The sequence below is a fragment of the Halichoerus grypus genome, chromosome 2 (genome assembly GCF_964656455.1).
Source record: "Halichoerus grypus chromosome 2, mHalGry1.hap1.1, whole genome shotgun sequence".
Taxonomy (NCBI): Eukaryota; Metazoa; Chordata; class Mammalia; order Carnivora; family Phocidae; genus Halichoerus; species Halichoerus grypus.
In genome coordinates, this window is record NC_135713.1 from 97,220,573 (window position 1) to 97,237,048 (window position 16,476).

At 43.6% G+C, this 16,476-nt stretch overlaps 1 long non-coding RNA gene across 1 annotated transcript in view; it reads left to right on the plus strand.

The window, feature by feature from the left end:
• Positions 1-16,476, plus strand: part of LOC118528377 (uncharacterized) — a 105,838-nt gene that overhangs the window by 11,082 nt on the left and 78,280 nt on the right. The window lies entirely within an intron of this gene.

A 16,476-nucleotide genomic window follows, 5' to 3' on the forward strand; every position in this document is an offset into this window, starting at 1 on the left:
TTTGTTGGTGCCGGTAGGGGGAGGGCCATAAATTTTTCTCTGGTGTTTGGTTGGATTACTGTCTCAAAGTTTTCTGTCTTACTAGGCTACTCCTTTCCTGGTCCTTTGGCTAAAGAGAGCAGGCTTTGATGTTGTTGTTTTTGGCCTGCGCTAGTTGGTGTTTCTGGGTGGCTAGATTCTTTAGCTCCCAGTCTGAGATATAGGAGGCAAAAAGACAACCCAGGAAACTTACTGCCATTTTGTGCCTTGGGTCTCCAGCTCCCTAATGGTTTTCCTTTCTCCTTTCTTTTCAAAGTCTCGCATGTTTATTTTATATACAATGTCTAGGCTTTTTTTTTTTCTTTGTTATAGTTAGTGGGGAGAATAAGGAAACATAAATCTATGCCACCTTCCCATGTTTTTGTTTTAAACAGAAGGGGAAGAGATGAAATTGAGGTCAGAGAAAAGAAGTTGTGGGTTTTTGTTTTTTTTAATGATTCCTATTGATTGGGAAAAGCATCTTTTGTTTTTAGCTGTCATGCTTACCATGAGTCAAACATTTGGTATAGCTGTTATTGCTTTCTAAACCCCCTCCATAGCTACAAAGCTCATCATGTTTCCCTTTTCATTAAAGCCAGTCATTTGCAGCTTGGCACATCGCAGCCAGCCTTCTAGGGGGAAACGTTGGGAGGTGAAGTCACTTTGGGAAGGCTCCTATGTTCTGACACTTCCAATCTCTTCTGATGTCCATGTCTTCACTCCACATAGACGTTGTGGTTAGTCAGCAGTTTTATTTTATCACTCAACTCAGGAAAGGGTTTTGTGTGGCAACACGCTATTAGGAATAACATTTTGGGCCCATTAAACATGATTATTATCACCAAAGCTCTATTTGGAAGACCAGTTTTTTAACTCTGCTAGTAACTTTGTCTTGAAAAACCGTATTCACCCACACATACACACGTGCAGAGACTCCAGCCTAAAAATTGGCTGTTAGCATTCATATTTTATTGAACCAATAAATTATGAGTGTAACATTTTAGTCAAATTGAATGCCAAGTGTTTCATTTCAGGCCCTAGTGTCCATATTGACAGGACTTTAAATCTACTACTTGTGCATCTGGAGCTTGTTAGATGTTTATAGTTCGAAGGGAGCCAAATGTCAATGGCACCTTTGGTCTGTGCAGAGATCCAGTGGAGCAAGCAGTTACTGTGCCTCTGAAGCAGAAACAGGCACCCGAGGGCCAGGTCCCCACTGATGTGCATTGTGTAAGAAAGGTCTGGGCCAGTGGGGAGACTGGTTGGGCTTAGAGTTACAAGCTTTCTCATAATTCATCTCCAAGAAACAAGCCTATGTTCACAGAGACGTGCATAAGTGCTCTGATGGGAGGACCAGCACAGTCTCTCTGGAGTAGCGCTGTCCAGTAGACCTTTCTATGATGATGGAATGTTTTGTGTCTGTGCCATCCAATGTGTAGCCACTCACCACATGGGGCTACCGAGCAGTCCAAATATGGCTAGTGCAATGGAGAAACTGGATTTTTCTTTGATTTAATATTAAACATTTTCATTTTAATAGGCATATGTAGCTAATGATTACTGTTTTGAACAGTCCAGCTCTAAAGCCAAGCCAGATGTGAAGAAATACCGGGAATTGGTTCCTTTTTTGCAGCCGTGATTAGCCAGTGATGATTTTTTACTTCATCCATGCATCCACTCACCCACCCACTAACCTCTAAAGTGTATGTTAAGCATTTCTATGGCTAGGCACCGTGATTACTCTGGAAGATGCATAGACACGTGCTATTCCCAGCCCTTCTCTTGCTTCACAATGTCTGTTCAAATGCATTTCTCTACAGACCCAGCACAAAACAGTATGAGATAGGGACCGTGGATTCAGACAGACCTGGTTTCAGTTCTACCTCAGCTGTTCCATCTCCTTAGGCATGTTACTTAATCTCTCTGAGCCTCAATTGCTTCATCTATAAACTAAAATTAAAATCTGCCTGTGATGGTTAATTGTGTGTTCCACCTTGGCTGGACCATAATACTCAGGTATTTGGTCAAACACTATTCCGGTTGTTTCTGTCAGAGTGCTTTTGGGTGAGATTCATATTTAAATTGGTAGACTTTGAGTAAAACAGATTTCTCTCCATAATGTGGGTGGGCCCTGTTCAGTTGAAGGTCTGAACAGAGCATAGGGCTGCTCACCCCTGAGCAAGAGGAATTCTGCAGCAGACTGCCTTTGGATTTGGTCTGTGACGTTGGCTTTTCCTGCTTTTCTAGCCGACTGCCTCCGGACTAGAACTGCACCTTCTTCCTGAGTCTCCAGGCTGTGGGCCTCTTCCATCACCTTTTAGGCTCACCAGGCTTCCACAACTGTGTGAGCCAATTCCTAAAATAAATCTCCTCATATCTATCTGTCTATATCTTTCTATCCATCTATCTAACTTTCTATCCATCTATCTAACTTTCTGTTCATCTATCTCCACACACACACATACACATACTTATGTATGGAATGTTTGTGTATCCCCAAATTCATATGTTGAAGCTCTAATTCCATGTGGTGGTATTTGGGGATGAGGCCCTTGGAAGGTAATGAGGGCTAGATTAGATAGTGAGGGTAGGGCCCTCATGATGGGATTATTGGCCCTATTAAAAGAAGAAAAAAGAGAAGGAGAAAGATGTTGATCTCGCTCTCTCTCTGCCATGTGAGGACAGTTGGGAGGCAGTCCAGGAAGACCTCTCACCAGAATTCAATCATGCTGGCACCCTCATCTCAGGCTTTTAGTCGCCAGAACTGAGAAACATAAACTTGTGTTGTTTGAGCCACCCAGTTAATGGCATTTTGTTAGGTCAGCCTGAGCTGACTAATAAATGCCCTATTGGTTCTGTTCTTTGGAGAGCCCTAACCAACACATCCCCTTCACAAGGCTGTTGAGGAACTTGGATAAGGCAAAGCACTGGCATGAAGTGAGTTCTTTCTGGCCGTCAGTACCTTTGTCCCTCCCACAACATGAACACTGCCCTCTGCTCCAGCCATCCTGTCCCCTTCATGCTGTTCGATCTATTCCAGTGATTTCCTTCTCTTCCTCGCAGTTCCAATTCTAGCCACCCTTCCAAGCCAGCTTTCTCACAAGACTGCAATGGACAACAGGGTCTTCCTTTCCTAAACTCTAGTATGCTTCAAAATCTAGGCCTTTGGTATTTAATACTTTTGAATATGCTTCCTTGTTTTCAATTTTAAAACATAGCCACTTTTGAGTGACTACTTACTATGGACCATGTCCTGTAACAAGTACTTGCCACATAGCATCTGGTTTAATTCTCAAAATAACCTTATGTTGTAGGCATTAGCAGAGTCAGTGTTCAGTTCACAGATGAAGGAATGAAAGCCCGGAGAGGTTAAATATGTGTGTGATGATGCTCAAACAGAAAAGATACTTGGAATACTTCCCGATGCATTCCCTCCTCAGTATTCGGATATCCCCCCTGCCCCTGCAGCTCTTCTGTTACTAAAGCTGAGTAAAGAGTTTTGTTGGCCTCGGAAGGGGAGGGAGGGGACAGCCTGGAACACAAGGTGACAGTGTGTCCCTTTGGTTTCTCTCTGGCAGCACCACCTTCCGTGATCATGGCAGGTAATGCTGGGAACTCACTTTGCCAGCCTCCTTCGTTGCTAGTCATGGGCAGGAGAGTCCGTTCAGACCAAAGCAACTGAGGAGGCATTGCCACGAGCTGCTGGGAAATAGTTCCTCCCTGATTAAAAGAGGGTCTCTCTGCTCATGAGAGCAGCAAGTCCTGTCATCTTCTTATCCTTCCCTTGATACCGCCAAGCGAGGTGTTGCCACGGCAGCCATCTTACAACCAGGAAGGCAGCATGGCCAGCCCTCCGGGAACGGCTGAGTAGAATGGGTTCCTGACACCATGCCACTGGGTCCTTGATGCCACCATTGAGCTACTCAACCAACTCTCAAACTTACCTACATTTTTAACTTCTCCTTATGAGAGAGAATAAAAATGTTTAAGCCCGTTGCCTTTTACTGAGAGAGAAAAGTGTTCTAACACATACAGGTACGGGGCGCCTGGGGGGCTCAGTCGTTAAGCGTCTGCCTTCGGTTCAGGTCATGATCCCAGGGTCCTGGGATGGAGCCCCGCATCGGGCTCCCTGCTCCGCGGGAAGCCTGCTTCTCCCTCTCCCACTCCCCCTGCTTGTGTTGCCCCTCTCGCTGTGTCTCTCTTTGTCAAATAAATAAAAGTCTTTAAAAAAAAAAACACAGGTGCATGATGAATCTCAAAGTATACTTTTTAAATCTTTTGAGTCTCTACGGAGGTGATAATAACCTTGAAAGTTAGAATTCTGTCACTTGAAGAAGCATCAGCCCATCCTGATGTGGAGAAGCAAGCGGAGGGAAGTTGTTTATATGGCCTGGGGGTCCCTAGGAAAATGGGCCTCCCTCCTCTAGGAAGGGAAGGGAATACATCTCCACGAGTAGACCATGGAGGTGCCATAGGCATGGAAATAGGTAGAAACAAAGGAGCTGCAGAGGTCAAGATGGAGAAACCAAGACAAGAGCCTTATACCAGCACATGTTTGGGTTGGACACAATGTTGGCATGGAATAGCCCAGGTACAGGAGGTGAGTGTCCAGGGCCTAGATGAGGAGACCTGAGCCTGGCTGATGGTCCTGCTGGACTGTATGCTGGGGGGGCGGGGAGCAATTGCTCATGAGGAAACTGGGGTGCTGTTAGGTGGGAATGGATTTGAAGAAGACCATCAGCCAATGTCCTCTACAACAGTGCAACTCAAAGTGCAGTCTGCAGATGGAGACAGGTCTACAAAACTCTGTAGTTTCTGAGGAAGTAAGTTCAGAACTTGAGAATCAGTGTTTAGAAATGACACCGACAAAAGAAATTTTATGTTCGTTGACTAATAATCATGAATTTAGACTTGTATTATGTAGGTCTTTTTTTAAATCATTTTTTCTAGAAATTAATTTTATTGTATTTTATAATACTCTCAGTCTGTGAAGGATTTTTCCCACCACTTTAAGAATTTAAGTGTAATCTACATAAAATAAGTTGCCTTTTTTAGTGTGAGTTTTGGCAAATATATATAGTGTGGCAGCCACCACCACAGTGAAGTTATAAAGGTTCTCTCACCTCCCAAATTCCCTCTTGTTCCTTTGTAGTCAACCCTTCCCCAAACTCTCAGCTCCTGGCAAACACTGGTCTGTTCTCTGTCCCTAGAGTTTGCCTTTGTAAAAATACTATATCAATGGCATCATCCATCATGCAGTCTTTTACAAAAATTGATTTTATTGTATTTAAAAAATTTATTTTGGGGGGCGCCTGGGTGGCTCAATCGTTAAGCGTCTGCCTTCGGCTCAGGTCATGATCTCAGGGTCCTGGGATCGAGTCCCACATCGGGCTCCCTGCTCTGCGGGAGGCCTGCTTCTCCCTCTCCCACTCCCCCTGCTTGTGTTCCCTCTCTCGCTGTGTCTCTCTCTGTCAAATAAATAAAATCTTTTAAAAAAAATTTATTTTTTGAATGGAGATATAGTGGACATGGAACATATTTTCAGATGTACAGTGTAGTGATGTGAATATCTGCATACATTATGTGGTCTTTTGAGTCTGGCCTATCTTACTTGGCATAAAACATGTGAGATTCATCCATGTTATTGTGCATACTATTCTTTGTTTGATTGTTGAGTAGTATTCCATGGATACCTATAGTTTATTTATTAATTCTCCAGTTGAGATACAAGTTTTTTCTAGTTTTTGGCAATTTTGAAAAAAGCCACTATAAACATTTGCATGTGGTTCTTGGCGTAAACATAGGTTTTTATTTCATTGAGTAAAGATGTAAGAGGGGATTGCTGGCTCATAAGGCAAGTCTATGTGTAAGTTTATAAGACAGTGCAGAACGGTTGTTCAAGGCAGCTGTGCCGCCTCACCCTCCCATTAGCAATGTACCAGAGTTCTGGTTGCGCTATAGCCTTGTGAGCGTGGGGTCCTGTCAGTTTATAGAATTTTAGCCTTTGTAATAGGATCTCATTATGGTTTTAATTTGTATTTGACTAATGATGTTGAGCATCTTTTAATGTGATTATTTGCCATCTGTAGCTCTTCTTTAGTGAAATGTCTGTTCAAATCTTTTGCCAATGGAAAAAGATAGGTTTTTTTCCCCCTAGTATTGAGTTGTGAGAGTTCTTTATATATTCTGGATACGAGTTCTTTATCATGTAAGTGCTTTGCAAACATTTTCTCCTAGACGGTCTGGTCTTTTCATTCTCTTAGCCGTGTCTTTCGAAGAGATGTTATTTTCGATGAATTCCAATTTATCAGTTTTTCTCTTTACGCATCATGCTTTCGGTATCCTAGCCAATTTTCTGAAAGTTTTTTAGTTTTAGATTTTGAATTTAGATTGAGGATTCATTTTGATTTAATTTCTGTAAAGGGTGGGAACTGTGGATTTTTTTTTTTCGTGTATGTGTATCCAATTGAGCCCTATTTGTTGAAAAGATTCTGCGAAAAAGTTTTAAATTGGCAAACAGAGTGGTCCTTCAACAAGGATGGGTTGAGGAGCACTGACTACACAACAGTTTCATTTGCGGCTGCCCGGAGATCCATTCTCAGATTATTGTCAAGATGTCCAAATGTCCTTCCTGTGAGCCACAGCTACTCACCTTTCATTACAGTTATTCACAGGCTGGATTAGGGAGGCAGAATGAGCTCATACCTGATTAATCAAAGAATAGCTTTTTAGCTTTCTCAAATGTTTGGTAAATAAAAGGTATTCTCAGAAATTTAATATAAAGCGTCCTTTCTTCTTCTTTTTAATCTTTGAACAATTGAGCTTGCAATTTTTCTTCTCAATATGATCCAAAGCTCTATGGCTGCTGGAGAAGTTGGATAAAGATCCCCCTCTATCCTCATTTTATCACATAGTGCTCTTTTCCAAATAGTTGGAAACAGCTGGATTTTTCATGAATCTGTGGGAAACTTGGAAATTGCCAAAGGCTGGCAAAACAGCTCAAGTCTATGTGTGAAATCCTACATCAAATTCCGGAACGGAAAGCAGTACGGCTCAGATGGCATCATTAGCCGTCTCCTGTGGAGGGGTGTTCGGCAGTGAGAGGCATCCTGTTTATCAGGTGGTCATGCGCTCACTTCTGGAAGAGAAACTAAGGACCATGCTCTCGTGTTGGCACTTGAGTAATTAGGTCAACCTTCATGCTGGTGTGAGAATAAGTAAGCCATGTTGACATCGTAACCCAGTACTGGGGGGAAGGACTCAATATTGCTGGAAAGTACATTTCATCACAGGGAGAATAATCCGTTATTCTTGGCACTACGAAGTTAGTTCTGAAATGGAGGCAAACTCTAAAGGGAGATAAGCCTATTTCTCTACCTCCTCTCTCATCTGCAATGTTGTAGGCTTGATGAGTTTATCAGTTCATGACACGGGGCAGTAACAGTTACTAGATATGTTGATTTGAGAGTCTATGTGACCCTGTTGAGTTGTCTGGAAAATCAGGAATGCTGTTATCTAATCCAAGAGTATTTCCTAAGATGACAAGATGCTACAAAATCTATTTTAAATGTGGGGGACCTTTTTCCAGATCTACAAAGAGAGGATAAAAGTATAATGCTGAGAAATTAGAAAAATCACTGGTTAACAGAATGTTCTCTTATCTTGGAGGTGGTATTCAAAAAACTAAAACCAAGTCCCAATACTTTCCTGTTCCTATCTTATGATTTTTTTTTTTTTTCTTCTTCTCTGGAACCAAATTTGCTCAACTCACCTAATCAAAGAAGGGAATTTGTCAGAAGGATATGGAGTGTGTCACAGAACCTGAGGGCAGACGTTTTATCCAGACACATGGAGAGACTGGTACAACTAGATGACTACTCTGTCCGACTGAGGCCACTTTCTTGCTCCTCTCTGCCTCTCTCCGCATGCTTCTTTCCTTTCTCCATCGCCAGCACACTCCCTTCATCTTCTTGTGGGCTAACGTGGTTGCCCCAGCTTCACATTTACATCACTTCTCAGTTCAAGCACCCACCAGAGATGAACTAAAGCCCCACGATCCACCCCCATATTTCCAAGTCCTGTTTGCTGGCCTAGGCCTGTCTTGGCTGGGGTCCTCAATTCTGATTTAACTGGCATGGCCTGGGTCCAGAGTCTGGGGCCTGCTGTCCAACCACACAGGTGGAGGAATCACACTTTCTAAAAAGAGATATGACCAATGGGCCACCTGTCTACACTTCTCTATAAACGCCACCATTACAAATATAAAGTGGAGGAAGTGCTAGATGAGAGAAATATTGAACACTGTTCAGAAAGAAACATAGATTCCAGTATAGCTTTGCTTTCTACCCTTGGAGCCAAAATGGACAGAGGATCCAGAAGGATCTGCAGGACTGTATCAGGTGACCCTAGAAAGAATGGATCCCATAGCTGTCTCCATCCATGACGACTTTGCAGTGACTTACCAAGCCGAATTAATCAAATAGCCTTCTAAGCCACCATCTTCCTGGAGATTAGGGCCCATACTGCTCAGGAAAAATTATCATCCAAGTTCAGGTGACTAAATGACAGCCATGGTGCTGCCTTCAACATAGTGTGGACCTTCTACAAACTGACCAGGAGAGGTTCCTTGTAGAGAAAGAAGACGGGGACAGGTTAAGAAAGTCATTTTGTAACTTAGAGTTTGTCTAAGTAGATTTACCTTTCTCAGTAAATAAGGGTTGGAACAGCCTTAGCACACCTTCTTGTTCCATAACATGAGCCTCTCCATTTTTGTACCTTCTCCCTGTTTGGAAGCTTTATCATGCACCTGACACAACAGGGGTCCTCTGCCTTTCCTTAACAGGCGCGCTGTTTGTCTGGTACTTGCTCATGGAGGCAGGTGTACCACTTGAGAGCTACAGCTTATTCTCCTGCCTTTCACTAGAGACTGAATGGGGTAAAGGCTCAGCCTGTCCCGACAGGCTGGGTCCATCAAATGAGCCACAGAGGTTTGCTGGTAGTAGGAAAGGAGATTACGGGCAGGAGGAGAAGTCAAAGTTCAGGGGTGGCAATGTATGTGTAGCAAGCAGCAAGGGATGGGGCTTGGGGGAGAGTAACCAGAAATGGAGAGTGGGTGTGACTCAGAGGAGATTGGGGAGAGACCGACTGGGCAGGACCCATGTTCGCTGATGAGGGAAGGGGTAGTGTTGAGCCCACATTTCTAGGAAATGGGACAGTCTCTGAATGGATCTCCCGACACAGAATCCATCATTTTCTCCTAACTTGCTTTTCCCTTATGTGTTACTAGTTCATTAAGGAGGTATTCCCAGAATAAACTGGCGTGGGAGTGGTAGAAGCATGATAGGGGAGAAGGGTGTGATTTCCAGAAGGTCCCTCAGATGGCACCTTTAGCCTGATCCCCAAAGGAGCTCTGGAGGGAAGTAGTTCTGTCCTCAGAAGGTGTCTCAATACCAGACAAGGAATTTGGGCTTTCACACTCCTAAGCCCCTTAGTCATTGGCTAAGAGCTTCCCCCATGGGTTCCTAGCTGCTTTTTAATTCAGTCCTCAGATCAGCCTGTCTATGAAAAGACCTCCTTGCACAAATAAGTGCTTAGGCCTTAAAAAACGCTGACATACATTACACAGTTATTTCCTATGATATATTCATTCATTCATTCACCAGACTTTTGCTGAATGCCTTCTATGCATGAGAATCGTGCCAGGCACTGGGGAGGCAAAAAGAACCCAACATAGCCCTGTTTGCCAAGGAGTTGAGGAGACAAGGAAATCTTAGAAATTCTTAGAATAATAGAGCTGTAAGAGGATGCTGCCCATCTAGTGATGGAAGGTACAGCTTTGGTGCCCACAGATTAAATTTCCACATATCATCATCGAGGAGCTACAATGTCTCTTTCCTAGATTCTTTTCATGACCTGTTGTCATGTGTCCTTAGCTATTGTTGAATACACTAATACACTCTTACGCTTAATATTATATTTAAGAAGTCTAAAGTATATTCTCTTTTGATTTTTTAAGGCTGGCATCTTTCTGCTGGGTACTTCTTAATTGGCCTGTTGTCTCATTCAAAGAGGCAAAGAGATAAAGGCAGAGATACTTAGCAAGCACAGGTACTCTGCTGGAACACACCACTAGAGAGTTCTTAGAAAGATTAGATTTGGAAAATGTAAAAACTTTTCAGGCTGATTAAAAGAAATGAAGTGTGTGTGTGTGTGTGCGAGCGCACGTGCGCGCTCACGCATGTGCATGTGCAAAAACTATCAATGAAGCTGCTTCTGATGCCCGGGCAGTGCTTTGCCTGCAGACGGCTGCTGGAGGGCCAGAAAGCTGGGCCAGCAGGGGTCTGCGTCTGACCAGCACGCGAGGCACAGGGGATGCCAGCATTCCTCCGGCAGGACTCCGATCTTCACTCAGCAGTGAGGACTCCGAGAACCCAACTAACTGATGGAGCAGCCTACTCCTCCTTGCTTCTGGGCTGCATAGGAACATTTTGGGTCACATTGGATGAAGCACTACGGTGGTAAAGGGAGCGATTGCTGAAAATCCTGACAGGGTCATAAAAAATAGAGAAAGCAGAAACTTGGCTTTGGATAAGAGACAGAAATTAGGTCACCAAAAGCTAGTCGGCACTCTCCCGCCAACCCCCCCACCCCGTGCCACTGTATTTTGGGGTTGCAAGAGATATTGTGAAAAACTGTTGCTAAGTGACTTTAATTTTTATATGTGTAACCAGCCCTTCAATTTTTACAAAAAGTTTAATAGTCACAGCCATGCCAAGAACAGCCATGAAGAAAATGCTGACCAATAGGCCCAGTGTCTTTGGTCCCTTTTAAACCAAGCCTGAGGGAACTGGATAGGGTTGGATGGGCGGGGTTGGGGGGGCACCTGAAACTATTATCCTGGACTTGGTGCCCTCAGATCAAATAAAGATGAGTACAGCAAGGGAATAAACAATTGGATTAGTCATGCGGCCTAAATAAGGTCTTTGCCTCTGTCTAGGAGACACGGGAACCTCCGTGTATTGTGGATGAAATCAATCAGAGTCTGGTGGCATTGTCAGCTGGAGTCAGCTCTGTGTCCAAACTTAGACTGTAGGTCTAGAATCTGTGTCTTAATGTAAATTGGCTTATGGCTATGTCCTCCCTGGGGCATAAGCTTCCACCGTCCAGATGGCAGAGTGATCCTGGTGGAAAGAAACATATGGTGGGTTCTATCTGTTGTGCACAGACGAAGAATAAGCACACTGTTCTAAGAGCCAGTGTGGCCGATGCCACAAACAGTGGACATCTCGGACAACAGATTGCTGGGAAAAATGCAACTTTGGGGGAAGAGCTGTTGAGAAGTAGGGAAGAAGGGGTTATCGTTGGCATCCTGGACATTGACAGAAGATGGAGAAAGGGGAGCGATATAAGGGGAGGTAGGGAAAAATTAAGACCTGGGTTCATACATATTGTGCTTTGAAGTTCTTCTACGGGAGAGTTAACAGCAACAGGGACAGGAGGACAGCTGTTTGTCCCGTGGCTTTTGGTCAACTTTCATATTCTTTGGAGAGTGATTGCCTTAGTTTGGATTTCCTCAGGAGAAGACACTAAGGCAAGGATTAAAGTGCATGTAGTTAATGTAGGCAACACCAGTAGGGAACTGGGGAAGTGCAACAGGAATGTGAGAAGGCAACCAGTTCAGGGTGTTTATCAAGCCAGCCACCACTGTGGTTGACTGGAATTCAGTTCCTCTGGGGCAGCAAGTGTTGAAAATACCCCTCTCAAAGTCATTCTACCCAAGGGGCAAGGGAGCTGGGGTATTTATGCACCAAGGGTTTCACTGCTCCTGGGGACACTCCTTCTAGAATACTTTGTCTGCAGAGCTGCACAGCAGATTCGGGCAATGTGAAGCCCTTTTTGGCAAAGGAAGGCTAGGGCTGCAGTTGAAAGCTGGGTAGGTGGACTGAGTGGTAAGGCTCAGGGGATGCAGGACGTGCACTGATCAAACTGCAACTATGATTCCACACCCGCAAGAAATTTATGGTGGCAATGGGATAGTGGAGGACACGTACACATGTGCGTGCACGCACACACGCACGTGCACACACAGATTTACATAAATACATAAATGTAAGTTTTATTTATTGAGGAAATAATGCCTGTTGATGGTTGGAGATTGGCACAGAGAAGTACAGGGAAAGATCACAGTTCTATTGTAGAAAAATAAATAGCACTTAAGATTAAATAAAACCTTGCTTTCTTCCTGTTATCTGTGGTGTTTTCACCCCTATGGAAATGGGACATAACAAATGAGAGATCTTGTTCTTATGACTAAACATTATTTGAAGATAAAAATACTAAAAATGATGATGTGGCAGTGTGGAAGTTGCTCTAAACCTACCTGGAGCTTATGATACATTTTTGTGATAACACCGTAAGCTACAAAAAGAGTCCAATCATTCTCATGAAATAGAACTCACTGTTATGCCTATTCTAGTTTTATTAGGGACCTTGCTGCACCAAATTATAAAGAAAAGTATTTATTTATTGGAGTTTTGTGAACCATTTGCTATAAAGGGGCATCCAATGGATGGTGCACCTAGGTGTTGACAGAGCTCCTGTCCCTAGACAATAGATGAACATAAAACAACATATTTTCACATTTCAGAGGAGAGAGCAAGTAAGGCGGAGAAGGCTATATGGGGCAGAGTATCTTCAGCTTTTTCCATAGGGGCTGTAGAAATATCCATTCCATTACGAGACACATTTGATTTGATGCCTCATTGCCCTCCTGTGAGGGAGGGAAATAGGACAGTGAGGAGTCATCACGTAGGAGCCTCGGTCAGTGGCTAATGGGGCTTTCCTTGCCATACGGACAATCAGCTGTACCATGATATATCCAGATAGATCTACTCCATGTTAAAATCCCCATGCACACATAAGAGAAAGGGAAATGCATAGCAGATAAAAAACTAACAAATTGGGGCCACATAAGCTGTGGTTAAGCTAATTAAGAACCAAAGGTCTACTTGAGTGACCAAAATTTATGTGAAGATCAAAGCTGGTGGACCAGCACTGCCCACAAAGATGAATGCCCAGCTCTGGAATTAGCTTCTCTTGGGTTTGTGCTATGCATTATGCAAGAAAGAACAAGACATAACCTTGTGAATCTACAATATACAAAAAGTACAGCTGGATAGTTGAGAACTGAGTATTTTGAATGGGGAAGATCTTAAATTTTCTGCAGGTGGGATCTTGAAGAGGCATCATAGTAAAATGGCTAAGAGCAGGAACTCTGGAGACTTACTGCCTGGGTTCAACTCTTAGTTGCACTACTCATTAGTTGTGTGACTTTGGGCAGGACACATAACCTCTCTGTCCTTCAGTTCCCTTCTCCGTAAAATGGGAATGTTCATAGTACCTATCTCATAGAGCTTTTTGCTAAATATTTACAATAATGTATGGCCTATAATAAGCCCTGTGTTTTTAAAATAAATACATAAACCTTAGCGGAAGCACTTTCATTGTGTTCCTTCTGTATCTGAGAGTTTTCTGAACATATAAGTTCAGAAAATATTTATTGAGCACTCACCTGGACTGGGCATGTTCAGGTATGGGGTAAAAATGAATTTCCGAAGTCTCTGTCCTTCCAGGTGCTCATGAGAGAATGCCTTTTTTTCTTTTTTAAAAAGCTAAATTTTAAAAATACTTTGAAGCAACGATAAACTTAAATAGATGGAAATGTAATATAATTTGTCCCCCTACCTATGTGAGAATAAGTTTGTCACCCATCACCCTAATTTAGGGTTTCCTACAAAAATAAAGACACTCTTCTCCATAAGCACAATCCAACCACCCAAATAAGGAAGTAACAGTGACATATTGCTACCATCTGATCCTCAGACCCCATTTAAGTTCTGTCATTTACTCTAGTAATGTTTCCCAGGTTGAAATTACATGTTGAATTTGGTCAAACATCTTTTTTCCCTCACCTTTCATGACGCTTCCAAGATGACTTTTGAAGATTACCAGCCAGTTATTTTATAGAACGTCCTTCAATTTGGATTTGTCTGGCGATCATTCATGATTAGATGCAGGCTTTCCGTCAGACATGGGCACTGGAACTCAGGGCAGATTTTCAAAGGCTCCTCTTGGGTACATTGAACTGAATTTAAGAAACCAAGCTCAAACAAAACAAAAAACAAAAATACCTCCTTGTAATCACATTACATTTTAAAATATGTAGCTAAGAGTACTAAGATGAAACCTGATTCTCCTCTTTTTTTTTTTTTTTTTTTTTAAGAAAAGGAGAGAGAGAGAGAGAGAGAGAGAATCTTAGGTAGGCTCCACACTGAGCTTGGAGCCTGACACGGGGCTGGATCTCATGACCCTGAGATCATGACCTGAGCGGAAATCAAGAGTCAGACGCTTAACCAATTAAGCCACCCAAGCGCCCCTGCTCTTCCATTTTTTTTTTTTTTTTTTAAGATTTTATTTATCTATTTGACAGACAGAGACACAGCAAGAGAAGGAACACAAGCAAGGGGAGTGAGAGAGGGAGAAGCAGGCTTCCCGTTGAGCAGGGAGCCAGACACGGGGCTTGATCCCAGGACCCCGGGATCATGACCTGAGCCGAAGGCAGACGCTTAACGACTGAGCCACCCAGGCGCCCCTTCTCTCTTCCATTTTTAAACTTTAAATTAAAATGACTGATAGGACTCAGCTGTGAGGTCTCAGTAGCCGACTGGTGAAGAGAATGAAGGCCAGTCTAGCCAGGTTCACGCCTGACTCAAGTGAATGCAAACCCAGGAGACGAGGTGGTGACCGGACCAGGATGAAAGGGGCAGACTTTCTCTGCTTTTATTTTCTGAGTTTTGATCTTGACTCCAGAGCCAGATGTCCTGATTAGGGGATAAATGAAGATTGGGAGATAACCAGGGGTTCAGAAAGAGGCAACTGACAGAAAAGGCTTCTGGTGGACAAGGAGACTTCAGGGGAAAAAAAAATTTAATCCAATTTTTTTAAGTGAATTTCCTCTCCACCCAGAACAGCAGGAAATGTAATCTTCCAGGAAAGATGGTGTTGAAGATCTCATTTTCTAGTTATCACTTCTTCCATGCTAGAGAAACAATTTTACCTCAAAGGCATAGATAGAGGATGTTCCCGGTGTGTGTGACTGGATTTGAACAACTGGCCGGTGCTCTGCTCCTTTCGGGTACAACCCCCTTGGGGGGTGGAGGGCAGCCCTTTTAGGGAGCAAAGGTTCCCTGGGCCCCTGCCTGCTGGGCTGAAGGCCTTGTGATGGGGAAGGGAGAGGTGTTCTCCACTATAGGAAGCAAATTGTTCTGGTTTTATCTTCCTCCTAAATGTGTATATGCCTGGGCAAGAAGGCAAGGGAAGCAGACACTCCCTCCTCCCTACCCCTCGCTTCCTCAATCTGAAATTCTAAGAGATTCCTTCAAACCAAGTCATGTCCCAGGTATTTGTTGGAGTTCCAACTAAGGAAGAAAGATTCTCCAATTTGCTCCAGCCCTTGTCAGTACAGCAAACTCTAACATTCCACAAGGAATCAGGGAAATGCTACTTTGAGGAGAAGTGCTAATTTTTATTGGGCATGACTTAACTCAAATTACATCCCTGGTTTTTTTTTTTTTTTTTTTTTCCTTTTTAAGAAGAATCACTTCAAAATGATTAATGATGCCTGAAGCCACCAGTCTTGCTTCCTGCGGTGAAATGCAGAACTTTTGTGCATGTCTGGGTTTGTAGGAGGGTGTGCTCCAAACCCCAGCAGCAGATAGTTTCCCATACTGCACAGACAGTTGGCTCTTTGTTCAGAACAGCTGACTCTCTGGAGGAAATGTGCTACAGAATGGGACCATCTCCCCTGCAGGGAGGGAAGGCTTTGCTCCAGTTACGGAAGGGAAGTGAAATCCTCTACTTCTTAAGGTGCCAGAACAAGATTGTTGCTGGCTTAGCCGGAGCCTAATCCCAGTCCCCCTCCCCCGCTTTTTTTTTTTTTTTTTTTGTGGGAGCTAAGAACAATGAGGAGGGTGTCTTTGAAAACAGGTGGGATTACTGAAGGATTACAATAGAGGAATAGGTAAAACCAAAAGTCCCCACCCCGCTGGGAGGCAGCCGCCTTACCGGACCTCTAGGCTGAGCTGGGGGAACGAATTCCCAGGGGAGCATCCTGTGCCTCCAGCCCATTTCCCAGGAGCAGCTTCCCCCAGGCTCTCGGACCCAGAAAGGGGAGAAACAGGGCAGGTGTGCCACAACCACATTTGACATTTTTGTGAATCCTGTCTGGAAAAGAGGGTTCTTTCACAGAATTTTGGAAGTCTAACATTTTGTCACGCAAATTCCCCCACCCCTACGCTAGCCTTTATAGCACTGTTCTGGAAAATGCAATTTGGGTGAGGTGAAAAAAAAATCCCCTTTCTGGAGCTCAGAGCAACCTCTACCATGGTCCCTGGTCCTCCA